Genomic DNA, 14,008 nt, shown 5'->3' with positions numbered 1-14,008 from the left:
TGAGATACCCATAACACCGGGAGTGAAAACAGAGGGAGGAGGGTTGTACCCTTTAAGAGAATTAGGAGAAATAGAAGGACAGTTCAGGGCGGCTGAAGGATACTCGAACCCGGCATACAGCCCTCCACCATATGTGGCTCATAGGAAGATACCAATGGGGGAAGAGAGGATTGGAGGAGAGCAGACTGTAGAGATAGGAAACGATGAGTGGGTAGCTGCACAGATATTATTGAAATTACGAGGCTCACTAACTGGAGAAGAAAGGGAGGCGGTAAAGAGAACAAACGAGGATAGTGCCAGAGAGAGTGAAATGAGGGGAGAGGAGCTACTATGGCAGAAGGAAGAGATTTTGGAGGAAAGATTAGCAAAACTAAGGGATGAGCAGAATGAATTGATCAAACAACTTGAGAGGGAGGAAAGAGAGAGAGTGAGGAAAAGGAAAGAAGGTAAGAACGAATTGGAAAAATTAAGGGAACGAAATGAGGAGCAAAAGAAAGAAGCTGAAAGGGTAAAAGCAGCAGCAGATAGGGTATCAAGAGTAGTGCTGAGAGAGAAGAAGAAGGAAGAAGAAGAAAAGGAAAAGGAAATGGAAATATGGAGGAGGAGAGTACTATCAGAGACAGCTAAGAAATATGAAGAGGGGACGGTAATAGAGAGTATAGTAGAAAGAGAAAGGGTGAAATGGGAAAGGAAGAAAGAGGATGAAAGAATATTGGAACAGATGAGCAACGAAGTAATGGAGGAATTGAAGAGGAAAAGGGAGGAAAATAGTAGGGAAATGGAGGAGAGAAGTGAAGGGGGAAGAGAAGGGAGGAGTAGGGAGAGTGAAAGATGGGGAGATGTATATAAAAGTAGAGAGGTAGCAACAACATCAGCACTAGGGGGAACAGTTGATAACAACGAAAGGGGAGAAAGAGACTTAATAGACTTAAAAACAGTAACAATAAAAGGAAAAAAGGCAGAGTGGGGGGTGCCATTTATGAATGACTTTTGCAGTGAGGAGGAAGAAGGAGTGGAGAAGGATGGAAGAAAGAGTGAAAGGGAAAGCTTAGATAAGCTATACCTCACTAGAACAAACATAGATTCGCCCTGGATGAGTAGAAGATGGGAGGAGCTGGAGAGAAGTAAGGAGGGAGTGAAAAGAATAGGGGAAACACAAACCCATGAAACCACGCCACCCACATCCCCATCACGCCCTCCCACGTCACACCCTACATGTTCAACCACCGCACGCTCACTGCACAGAATAAAGCTCGCGCCCTTCATGAACGAACTTACACCTTATGCATGTCGGCTTAGGGACCTCCCTAGTCGCAGGCAAGACAGACAAATAAACATACCCATATTGAACACAGGAATTGACGAAAAAAGGGGAAAGGAAGAAGAGGGAGGTAGGAGCAGAGGTAGTAAGGAAGAATTTGAAGTAGTAAAGGAAACGGGGGAAGAGGAGGGGTGTGAAGACTCAATATTATGGAGCGTAAAGGGTGACACAAGACAGAATTTAATGCCACTGTTGGAGAGAGGAGGGGTTAGACCACAGTATGTACCTTGGAAACATACGGATAAAGAAAATATAAAATGTAGGCTCCCATCACTAAGTGGAGGTGCGGGTAAGTGGATATATGAAATGGAAAAACACACTGCAGGACAGAAACTAGCAGTAGGAGATGTGAAGGGCCTGTTAATATCAATATTAGGGGATAGAGCGGATGACATTTGGAAAAGAGCGGGATTCCATGGGGTAACAATAACGAACACATCGCATGATGGGGCACCATTTGCAAACTGCAGACATGCGCTATGGCAGGCACTGAGAGTGCAGTACCCAGACACATCAGACATAGGAGCCATTACTTCCCGTAAGATGGGTGAAAATGAGGATCCTGTTGATTATATCCAGGATATTCAAGAGAAGTGGCGCATGGAAACTAGAGAACAATGGGACAAAACACCAGCCATATTTTATCATATACTAGTACAAGGGCTCCCAGAAGGAGTTCAGAAACAACTAAAGAAAGTAGTGGGGATGGAAGCAAAACCATGGCCAGAAATACAACTGACTATAGTACATCACTGCAGGACATGGCAAGGAAAAATGAAACAAAAGGAAGAGGACAGGAAAACAGAAGAGGCCAAACTAGTACAGAAAAAACTTACTAAATACACAATGGAAGGGGCACTAATAACTACGCCCACACCAGTGGCCCAAAGCCCAACGCAAGTAGTGGCTGCACAAGATCCCGCTCAAATAGCGCCTCCACAAGGTGTAATACAGCAAGTGCCGCATCTGCAATTACACGCACCAAACATGGGAGGAGGGTACCCAATGCAAGGAACTGGGTATTATAGTTATAACAGAGGGAGAGGAGGGTTTATGAGGGGGAGAGGATACGGATATAATACCCAACAACAGGCTGGGGGACTTAGAAATTACTACCCCACAGGGCAACCCGTATACCAGGACAACACAGGGAGCTTCCCATGGCAAAGCAGGGAACCACCCGTGTGTTGGAGCTGCGGACTATTAGGACACATGTCACGTACATGTAGGGTCAGGCCAGGAACACCAGCATGGAATGAACAAGCACAACCTAGGACCTCACAAGAACAGCAGGGCATACAACGGCAGCAGATGTCACAACAAGGGAGTGACCCACAACAACAAACAACACAACAGCCACAAACCTATTCACTGCCACAACAACAAATAACACAGCAACTGCCACCGCCACAACAACAAGTAGCGTTAATACAACCACCACCCCAAACTCAACAAACGCAATTGGGTAGGGTGACGGTGTTGGGACACAACCCTTACACAGGGAATGGCCAATCATTGTACCCCCAATAGGTCAGCCCACAGACGGCCTTGGTGTGTCCCATCCTGTCAGTAACACCTAATAGTGCGGAGGAACCACGCATAGAGGTAACGATAGGTGACAAAAAATTATCATTCCTTGTTGACACCGGGGCAACCCGGTCTTGCATAAGGGAAGGTAAATTTAAGATGTCAGGCGAAGCCATGAACACCCAAGGATTTTCTGGGGCTAAAGGGTTGGTTCCATTTACTGATAACGTTCCCTTATCTATTGGAGATTATGATCTGTCAGTCCCACTTTTGTATTATAGTGCCTCACCAGTAAATATACTGGGGAGAGACATAATGAACAGGTTGAATATGACGATCTCCTTTACAGAGGATGGCATAATTTGCTCTACTCCAGGGATTAACATGCTCGCAGCACGACAGATTTTGCAAGCATACTGTGGACAGACAGCGATTAGGGCGGAGCCAGTAGATGGCGAGCTATTCCAGTATGGCACAGACATGGCATTTGCATGGATGCCAGGGATAGAAGGGAAAATATGGAGGAGGCCAGCAGCCTATCTGTTCCGACCAGAAACACCAGTTAATGAACTGGAAGGGAAGGTGTTTGTAATGGACATTGAGAGCATTATTGCAACAGCTGATTATGTTGCTGTGCACGCCCAAGATAAAGAAGGGAGAGCATGGAGGGCGGTGATAGCACTAGCAGAAGGATGTAGGCTGACCCAGGTGTCAGATGAAGAGCTGTTCTCAGAAGAAAAGGAGGAAGATGAAATGGTGTTCATGATGAGTGTAGAAATATGGCTAAGAGTGGCTCACAAACAAGTAGCACAGAAAATTGCAATGGCACTTGAGGCACCCGCAGGCACCCCAGTCCCATTTTTTAAGGAGGATATGTCAAAGGTGCCCAAATCATTATGGACTATTAGCCCTTATGACGTGGGATGCATAAAAAGCATAGGGGGTGTAAGGATAAAATTGAAAAAAGGTGCCATACTACCAAGAGTGAAACAGTACCCATTGTCAAAAGAGGCAGATGAGGGCATATATGAAACCATAACGGCCCTTATAAACAATGGCATATTGGTCCCCTCAGAATCACCATGTAACACAGCTGTGTACCCGGTGCGCAAGGCTAAAGGGGGGTCTTGGCGCTTCATACAGGACCTCAGACCCTTGAACAACATAGTAGAAGCAGAGTATCCAGTAACAGCAAACCCGGCCACAATATTGTGTGGCATTCCAGCAGAAGCATCACGATTTACAGTGATTGACCTTAAAAATGCTTTTTTCTCAATACCATTACACCCAGACTCACAAGATTTGACAAGCTTCACTTACCGAAATACAAAGTGGAAACATACCAGATTACCACAGGGGTATTGTGAATCACCCTCAATTTTCAATAGAGTAATACAGATGGATTTGGGTAACGTTGAGGTGGAAAGCACAGTGTTACAGTATGTGGATGACATCATAATCTGCAGTACAAACGAAAGTAAATGTAGAGAGGACTCCTTAAAAATGTTGACAATATTGGCTGAAAAGGGGTACAAGGTAGACATGGAAAAGATACAATACTGTCAGGAACAGGTACTTTACATTGGCCAACTGATATCCCAACATGGAAGAAGGATTGCACCACAAAGAGCACAGGCCATCTCAAGCACTCCCGTGCCACAGACTGTGAGAGAACTGCAGCAATTTCTGGGGCTGTGCAACTACTGTAGAGCATGGGTATTTGATTACAGCTCATACATAGGACCCCTGCTTGAGGGTTTGAAGGAAGCAAATAAAGGGGAGAAAAAGTTGGATGGACTATGGAAATGAGGGAGGCATTTGACGAATTGAAAGACGCGATATCAACTGCTCCAGTACTGGCATCCCCAGACTATGAGCGACGCTTTTTTATATTTTCACATTGCGACTCAGCAGTGATGAAAGCAGTATTGGCACAAAAAACGAGCATGGGCTATAAACCAGTAGCATTTTACAGCGGGCACTTAGACCCTGTGATGTTAGGCCACTTCCCTTGTGAACAAGGTCTTGCTGCAGCTGCTTTTGCAGTAGAAAAAGCATCAGCAATAACTATGGGGTGTCCAACTACACTGTTTGTGGAACATGCACTATTTGCGATATTGAATAAACCTAAGTCCACACTAACGACACAGAGGGCATCAGGTTATGAGATTATTTTGTCTAAAGCTGAACTAGCAATTGTTAGATGTAGCACGGTTAACCCTGCAAGGTTCCTAGCAGAAGTAATTGAAGAGGGAGATTACGCCCACGACTGCACCCAAATAACTAAAATGTACTCATGTACTAGAAAAGTTGAAGAAAACGCACTAGAGGGAGGTGAGCTTTTGTTTATTGATGGGTCATCAACTATTGATCAAGGAGATGGGATACGAAGGACTGGGGCAGCAGTAGTAAAAATGATGGAGGCGCCGGTGTGTGTGGCTATGAAGTGTGTACAATTACCACAGCATTACTCTGCTCAAGCCGCGGAACTGGTTGCACTAATATTGGCATTAAAGGAAAGTTTTAATAAAAGAGTAACCATATATTCCGACAGTGCATATGTTACATCCACTGTCCACTCAGGGTTATCAAAATGGAGAAGAAGAGGGTTTAGGAGAGCTAATGGCACTCCAGTACAACATGCCCTCTTGTTGGCTGAACTAATTGAAGTAATAAACGACCCCCAAGAACTAGCCCTAGTCAAATGCACGGCACACACCAATGGTGAAGACTACGTCTCAAAAGGGAATGCAGCAGCAGACGCACATGCGAAATATGCTGCATACTTTGGTGAGATATGGAACCCCACAGACTCACAGAGAGGGAGAGGGAGGGGAATAGCAAGGGAGATGTTAATAAGAGAAGGGTACACCCATCTCCCAACCACACAGATTATGGAACTACAAGCGGCTGCACCAATGGCCGAAAAAGAAGTATGGGTAAAAAGAGGATGTACAATGTCCCCAACCGACGCACTATGGCGCCAGGGTGGCACTGGGAAAGTTGTAATACCGTTGGCACTGTTAAACACCGCCCTGAGCCAATTACATCACCCTGCCCATACAGGCAAGGAAATAATAGCAGCACGAATTAGAGAAGATTGGTTTTGTCCTGAGTTAAACTCTCATGTGTCAAATTTTATCAGCAATTGCCTCACATGTCAACAGTTTACGGCCGGTCATACTCTAAAGGTGATAAGAGGTACCATACCCCGGCCAGAAGGACCTTTTCGGCACCTTCACATTGACTATGTTGATATGATCAACATATGTCAAGGTAATAGGTATATGATTGTAGTAGTATGCCCATTTTCCAGGTGGATTGAAGCAGGGCCCTGTTCACACCCTGATGCGTTTAGAGCAGCCAAATTCATAGTAAGGGAGGTTTTCCCCAGGTGGGGAGTGTGCGAGGTGTTAAGATCAGACAACGGCCCACATTTCGAAAACGAAATGTTCCAGCATATCACATCCCTGCTGAACATTAAACACAAATTTGCATGTGCATACCACCCACAGGCTAATGGTGTATGTGAACGCCTGAATGGCTTATTGAAGGAGGCAATTGCTAAAATACAACAAACAACAAAGAAAAGTTGGTTGTATTGCCTTCCGTTAGCTTTATTTGAACTTAGAAATAGGCCAGGGTCCGACCACCACCTCACCCCTCACGAAGTGGTTACTGGACGTCAAATGCGCCTTCCCCTAACCCCAACGTCAAGGGCATTCACCGACCACGAAAGTTCAGCAAGTGTGTTAGGTGATGAAATGTATCAATATGTGTCTTCTTTGATTACTAGTGTCGTGTTTGTGTCTCAACAGCTCGAGCGCACACGGGGCGGGTCTACCAGCAATCAAGAAAAAGGCGCAAGTACAGAATCGGGAAAGGAGAACTTGTGCAAACTTGCCAAAGGTGACCACGTGCTACTTCGCAATTTCAATAGAAAGTGGAACGAGAAGAGGTTCACTGGCCCCCATCTGGTAGAGGACGTATCAACAAGAGCAGTAAAACTAAAGGATAAGCGTGCCTGGAACCACCTACATGACGTAAAGATCTACAAACTGCAGACCCGCCCCAGCGCCAACGACAGGTCCATTGGAAGAACAGCAACAACAGCCCCGACAGCGGAAGAAAGTTCCACCACAGACAACGACCCAATTGTCCCCTCGGAGACGATAACTGACGAAGAAAGGGGTGATCCCCATACTGCCCACCCCATGGTCACACGCTCAAAGAGTAAAAATACTTCCGCCATCTGAGCGCAAATCCCCCCCCCCCCCCATTGACTGCTAAGTACAGTTGTAATTAAAACTGGAGGACATTGCTTGCACCAATACACATGTAAACACGTGAATGTTCTCTTTTTTCTCTCGCACATACAGGAACTGCGTAATATTGTATTGTTAAGAAAAAGCTAATTAACAAGTTCAGTGTACAGGCGTAGATGGTGCTGCCAGACGATAACTACCCAGAAGAATTGTCACATCAATTTGTATACGAAATAAAAAGGCCAACATACCTAAAAAGGAGAAGGGTACGTGTCTACTACACAGCCTTCCTCCTGGCCATAGAATATTACATGCCCCACCTCCGCCCATACTTGCCGGTCCTAAGAGACCGATCACTTAGAGTAGCGTGGGAGCAGCTCTTCGCCTGGGCACTGAATGACTACTTGATAGGGAGAGCTTAAAGGAAACAAAACTAACATTTTAATAACGAGCACTTTTGAGAATTTTTAGGCGGGCAACTTTAACGTCACAAGAATACGCTGCCAGGACTGCAGCAAGGTAAGAGCAAAATGCCGGTGAGATTAGCATATGTAATAAAAATAATAGGGATTTTTATGATCACCGGGTTCTTGGCTGCCTCTGTTTGGCAGCACAGCTATGCTATCGATTTTATTGCTGCACCCAAACCTAATATACCCCCGTTCCCTGCTGCAACAGGTGTTACGTCAGGTGGTAATAGTAACTTTGCACCCAAGCAAAATAGAGTTAAACGCAGCACATACTCAGACAATAAAGGTATTGATAATTATGTACAAGATTCAGCACACGTCGCAAACAACATGTGGTACCAGCACATGACCCGCATTGGTAAGCAGACAACTGAGGATAGCTGTTACGTTTGCTCATTAATACCATACGCCATGAGCGCTTCACGAACATTTGTTGCCACAGAAATAGATGAAAAGACAGCACAGTGCATAATATATTTGGCCCTGTTCCAAACGAAAGGAAGATTTCAAGGAACAGTAGTGCACATGACATGGAAAACACGAGACTCATACCCATATGAAAACAACTTCCTCAAGACCTATCTGAGTTATCACAAGACCAGTTTACATGCTGAAGCATTCAGATACATAACAAGTGGCCCTGCAAAAGGAGAAACAAAGAAGGTAACACTGCAGTATCTACCATGTGATTGGTACGCCACTGAAGTTCCAGGTAAACAAGGATGCTGGGAGAGGCCGCTACTGACGATAACAGGAAAGGTGTATCTGGGCAGCAGCTGGGAGATAGGAGTGATTGGCAGCAACATGGTAACAAAAGAAACTATCTCAACCATCGAGACACACAATCATCGATGTTGGACGACGTGGATCAAGTATGTACCAATGCTCACGTGGGTAGAAGAAGATGAAGACCCAATAACTATACTACCATTGACTGCGCCCAAAGTATGCTACCAGCATAAAGGAGAGGTGGACGTAGGATATAACACCAATTGTGCAAGCGTGGTGGAGTTACCTGAGGGGGGAGCGGGAACAGCAGTAATAATGGACCATTATTGGGCCTGCGGAGAAAAGGCATATCATACACTGCCTCCCCTGTGGAACGGTGTGTGCACAATGGTACACGTCAATGTACCATCACTAGTGGTACCTAAGAAGAATGTCGATGTGGCGAAATTTCCTAAAATGGATGAAGGGGATAGGAGAAGAAAGAGATCTGCACCACTTCAGAAGGAGTAAGAGAACAGGACCAACAGCAATGATACTGTCCTAAATAGGAGAAAAAGACAAGGAGAGCCACTGACAGGAAATTACCTGTGGGGAAGGTCGGAAACGGAACTAACATCAATACCGCCAGAACACAGACTATTCAGCAGAGCAGCGATGTTCTTCTCCTCAATAATACATCCGGGACTGCAGGCATACGCAAACGCAAAATGGCTCCAAATAACCAGATGGGAACTAATGATGACCATCAATTCAACAGTAAATGGGTTCAACGCAATTAAAGAGGAGCTGCGAGCTGTAAGGATGGTAGCACTCCAGAACAGATATGTATTGGACCTTCTCACAGCAATGGAAGGAGGAGTTTGTGCAAAGATAGGACAATCTTGCTGCACGTTCATACCTGCCAACGATGCTGACAATGGTACACTGACAGAAGCAGTGTCACAATTGGCCCAGATGCACTCCAAAATGATGGATGAAAGTAACGGTGTAGACAAGGATAAGAGCTGGTTTTCACTATTATGGTCATGGATGCCATCTTGGCTGTCAGATGGACTGAAAATAATAGTGGGGTGTACTATTTTGGCTGGAGCTACTCTGATCATAATTAGGTTTTGGAAGGCCCGGAAGGCACGCACGACTGACGAGTTGCTGGAAATGGTGGGAATGCACCCCTTAATGCCAGCAGATGACGGCCAGCATACAGGTGTGATAATACAAGAGAGGGAGAAGTTGCGCACCCAAATCATCACCAACCATCTAGACCCACCATCAGTGAAGATCGAGAACCCAAGGAACCCCAGGAGCTACATAGGAAGATGGGTATACTGTACTCCTGGAGGAACATGTGAATATATGTATTGGTCATTTGAAGATCATGTAAACCATTATGGACATCTCGGAGGGATAACTAAGATATGGAGGGTAAGAGGAGATAACGAGAAGGATATGTTTGTGGTCGACAAGTCGACCAGAGGGGGGACTGAAGTGGGAGAATGGAAGACCAGGCTCCCGTCCTTCACCTCTCGCGCTTGGCCTAGAGGGTCACGGCCCAGACACCCGCCGCGAGAAGTGTTTGTCCATTTACCAGACGACCAGGTACCCTGGTACAGGAACATACGGATGTGTCCATCTGCCTGCCCAGCAGCCCGCACTGGCCATGCCGACACCTGCGGCTCGGATCAGCTAGACTAAAATCCACACGTCGTTAGAGATGCCATGACGACCTAGACAACGGGAAGCACATCTGTACAAATATACACACTGAACATCTCCACACCAATCTACACGAAGAACATACTCAGTGCTCTGACGTAGGCGACAGGCATATTCACGGACGTGCATCTTTATTATTTTTACATAGGCTTTCAGAATGCAGAAACGCAAGACGCATCATGAACTCATCTATAACGCTTGCTCGCGCTTCTCTTGAAACCCGTTACCACCATGAGAGGTATAATGGAAACACGATACTGGTCATGGAAATATATGCTATTATACCCTAAAAGCACCTATGTACCAAACAGACTACTTATGCACCAGGCCCAAGTAGGCCTCAACCAAGAGCTCCCATGGACATTAACAAAGCAAGAGTCAGGTTGCTGATCCTGCAGAAAGAACCCGGTGGAGCAACCAGCCAAGGTCGCAATGTTGCAAACCCACACCCAAGAACAAATCATCAAAGGCACGATGTTGCAACCTCACACTCCGCGCCTCAACGATAAAGGCACGCCGGCAAATTAAACCAGACGCGCAGTATAAAAAACAATATTAATTGTGCAGAATTCTGCCTCTTTCACGGTCCCTCCCCACGTGACCAAGCCGAACCTGACGAGATGCCAAAACCCAGGAGAGAAAAGGCGTCTGGGTCCCTCGCTACGAGACACAGGCCGATACACTTGAAAGGATCAATGGACATCTGCTACAGTGGGAGCGGTCAGCCTTCCACCTATGAATAAATCCTCACATTGTCTGCACGTACCCATATTGAAACATTGTTGCAATCACAGGTACACCGAGAGCTGGGAACAACGGTGGTCCCAGGCTGGGAAGCTCACGAGTGCACCAATCAGAACATGGGGCTCTTATCTCAGACGTCAGTAATATTAGCCAATCCTCAGGAGTCTTCATGTAACAATTCTTATGTATCTAATTGTAGGGACAACCCAGATATACCACCTGACTACACCTTGTCCACTAATATCATTCTCTATATGTGTACTATACTAACCCTACCACTCGAGCAACCAATTAAGAGTGGCGATAGGTTTTTTGTTAACTTTCTGAAGTGACGCAAGTAGCGCGTCATAATGCAGTAAAAAGGGCCTGCGAGCCCCACGATTGTGTGTGTGTCAGGACGAACGCGTACGCTCCTTGACCCATCCCTGCCGTTTTGTCTAAATAAACAGCAGAGTCACCTTGCTCCTTGTGTGTGTCTCATACTCTATCTCATCTGGGATATACGGGAGGAGTTGGGGCCTCCCTGCCCGGAGGTCTGCGGACGGCCCGGCCGACCCCGGCAGAATTTCCCCCCGACAAAACAACCCACCAATACTCGGACAGAAACTGACCCATACAGTGATACTTCAGGCAGCAGCACAGCACATCCTCTAAGAACGCCACAAGTAAACGACAGAAACACTGATCTGGACCACCCATCCCAACTCGGCCCCACAACATCATTATCCATCGTACCCGTTTTTTCTTCGGCGTAGAAAGGAGAGGAAGTGCTGACCTACCAATCAATGAAACTCTTACAATGTAATACTGCCACTACCAAGGCAGACGGATCAACAGATCACTGTGACTGTCGAGCATGCATGCAGAGGCCCCTCTGTCTCCACTGGTAAGTCGCCACTTGAGCACTCCATGAGAACACTCACACTCGCTTCGACTATCCTCCCTCCCCCCGCACCTCCTGCACAGAACAACCACCCCCTCCTCGCGTACCATGCATCCTCACCACAGGCTTTGCACGGCATATCGCCACTGACCATTGGCAGGCGCAGGGTTCCACACAGGACCTCACCCCTCATACACACAATCGCCATCTAGCCATGTTCCAGCAGTATGGGCTTTTCACTCAACTCGAGCCGGCTCTGTCGCTCAGACAGCACAATAAATTGCCTTGTGCTGATTTTCATGCAACCATTTGCTCTCACCTCTGCGTCACAATCCAGCCTCTAGCATTATTACACAACCAACACACATCATTCTGGCAATCTTGCCTCATACCCAGCAACCATCAACTTCCTTCATAGTAATATACCCTGACATTATCCATTCTTCCTTCTCCCACCTAGATGCAACGCAGCACCTTAACCAAGGACCATCGCTGTATTATAGCCCTTTGGTAAGAGACCGCCCAACTAATATTACTTATTGGAAGTAACGTTCCCATCTCACCCTAACAGTGTCTCTTCCTCTTTTTCTCTCGCCCTTGGTGCATTCTCTCCTCTGACAATACGTACCCACCTGGGTCATGTTTACAATGATAATTGATATCATGTTGAACTGTCTACACATATATGAATATGTAAGTCACATTACTCTCACAAAACAACACTGTATCATGCACATACCAAATGGATGTACCAATGTAACGTGATCATCTATGACTATCCTAAACAATCATGTTTTTAACTATCACCTAACCACTCATGGCACACCTCCACACCATCACATCACCATTGGCACCCTCACCCTACACAAACTCACAGCATTGACAAAGACCCATTGGTCGCGGCACGAGTGTTGGCATTGTTCTCATGTCCCTGGCAAAAACATTGCTCACTAGAATGCAGCAACCTCTTGCCAATTAAAACCTGTACTACACATACCTAATTGTCTCAGGACTCATCGTTTCGCCCACCTTGGAGGAAACACATGAATCACTGAAAACCACTACATCCAGCGCCTATTACAATCAGGGTTCCAGTTCCTTCCTCACTATCTCAAAACACGGGACTTTGGGAGCATTGTCCCATAGCAACCCCAGAACAGCAGCAGGAGCAACTAGACCTCAACCAGACTAGCGCAGGGATCCGTCATTGCCTAAAGCCACACCAGCTGCACACATATCCGGTGCACCCACGCACCTTATGACTCTCTCTCTCTCTCAACTGACTTGAACTACGGTTCCCGAGGGCGTTCAACCTACCAGCGATTTGAGATCATACCAATGATACATAAGGCGCTATATAAATGCAAAATAACATAACACAACATAAAGCTCCCCCCTCTACACCTACTAGCAAATGATACTACCATTATGATTAAACCAACAGACAAAGGGGGTGTGATAGTCAGCATGAACAGTTAATTCTACAACCAGAGTTATCCATCACTTTTAGATGACAAGGATACTTATCTCCCACTGGAACATGATCTGACTAACTCTGTTAAACAACTAATAGCAAAAGTACTTTTGAAAGCAATAGAGGAGGAATAGATCAATGAGAGAACCAAAAACTATTTACAGAATAAGTATCCTACTATGCCAGTTTTCTATGGACTACCGAAGATTCATAAAAATGTGAACCCTACACCATTGAGACGAATTGTAGCTGCCACCAACAGTATCTTCGACCCCTTGGCTAAGTATGTAGATAAAGTACTACAACCGATTGTACAGAAAACAACAACAAACTTACAAGATACCAGTCACTTTCTACGTATACTGAACGGTCTGACAGAATTTAAACAAGAATGGACACTATTTACCCTTGATGTCCAAAGTCTTTATACAGCAATCCCACACAGTGATGGTCTGAATGCCCTAGAATGGGCTCTCCTTAGGGAAAAAAATCTCAATTTTCGGCAATAGCCAGGGGTAAATCGAGGACAGGATGACCTCTTTGTTCATGTCAGCCCAATGCAACCCTCACCTGTTATTTGAGCTATGGAAAATCGTGTAATTCCAACGTGGGTTCCCATGGTTTTCATTACATAATACTAGATCTGTAAATAAGGGATAAGGATTGATCTTAGTTCCTTGCAAGATCTCAAATACCTTAATGCTCAACCATGTAGTAAGATTTACCAGAAAAGAATCTATGTGGCTCTGTTTTTCTCCCTTCAAGAAGGTAGCCTTTGCTGGTCTACCCCCAAATACTCCACCATTCCAATCTCAATAGCCCAATTTTTCCCACGTCCTGGCAACTGCTCATGGGTGTGTATGCTGTCTATGGATTATGCCA

Source organism: Ambystoma mexicanum, chromosome 1q, assembly GCF_040938575.1.
Source record: "Ambystoma mexicanum isolate Mex_15411 chromosome 1q, UKY_AmexF1_1, whole genome shotgun sequence".
NCBI lineage: Eukaryota > Metazoa > Chordata > Amphibia > Caudata > Ambystomatidae > Ambystoma > Ambystoma mexicanum.
The sequence above is the reverse complement of the archived record's forward strand: the minus strand, read 5'-3'. Positions refer to the sequence as shown.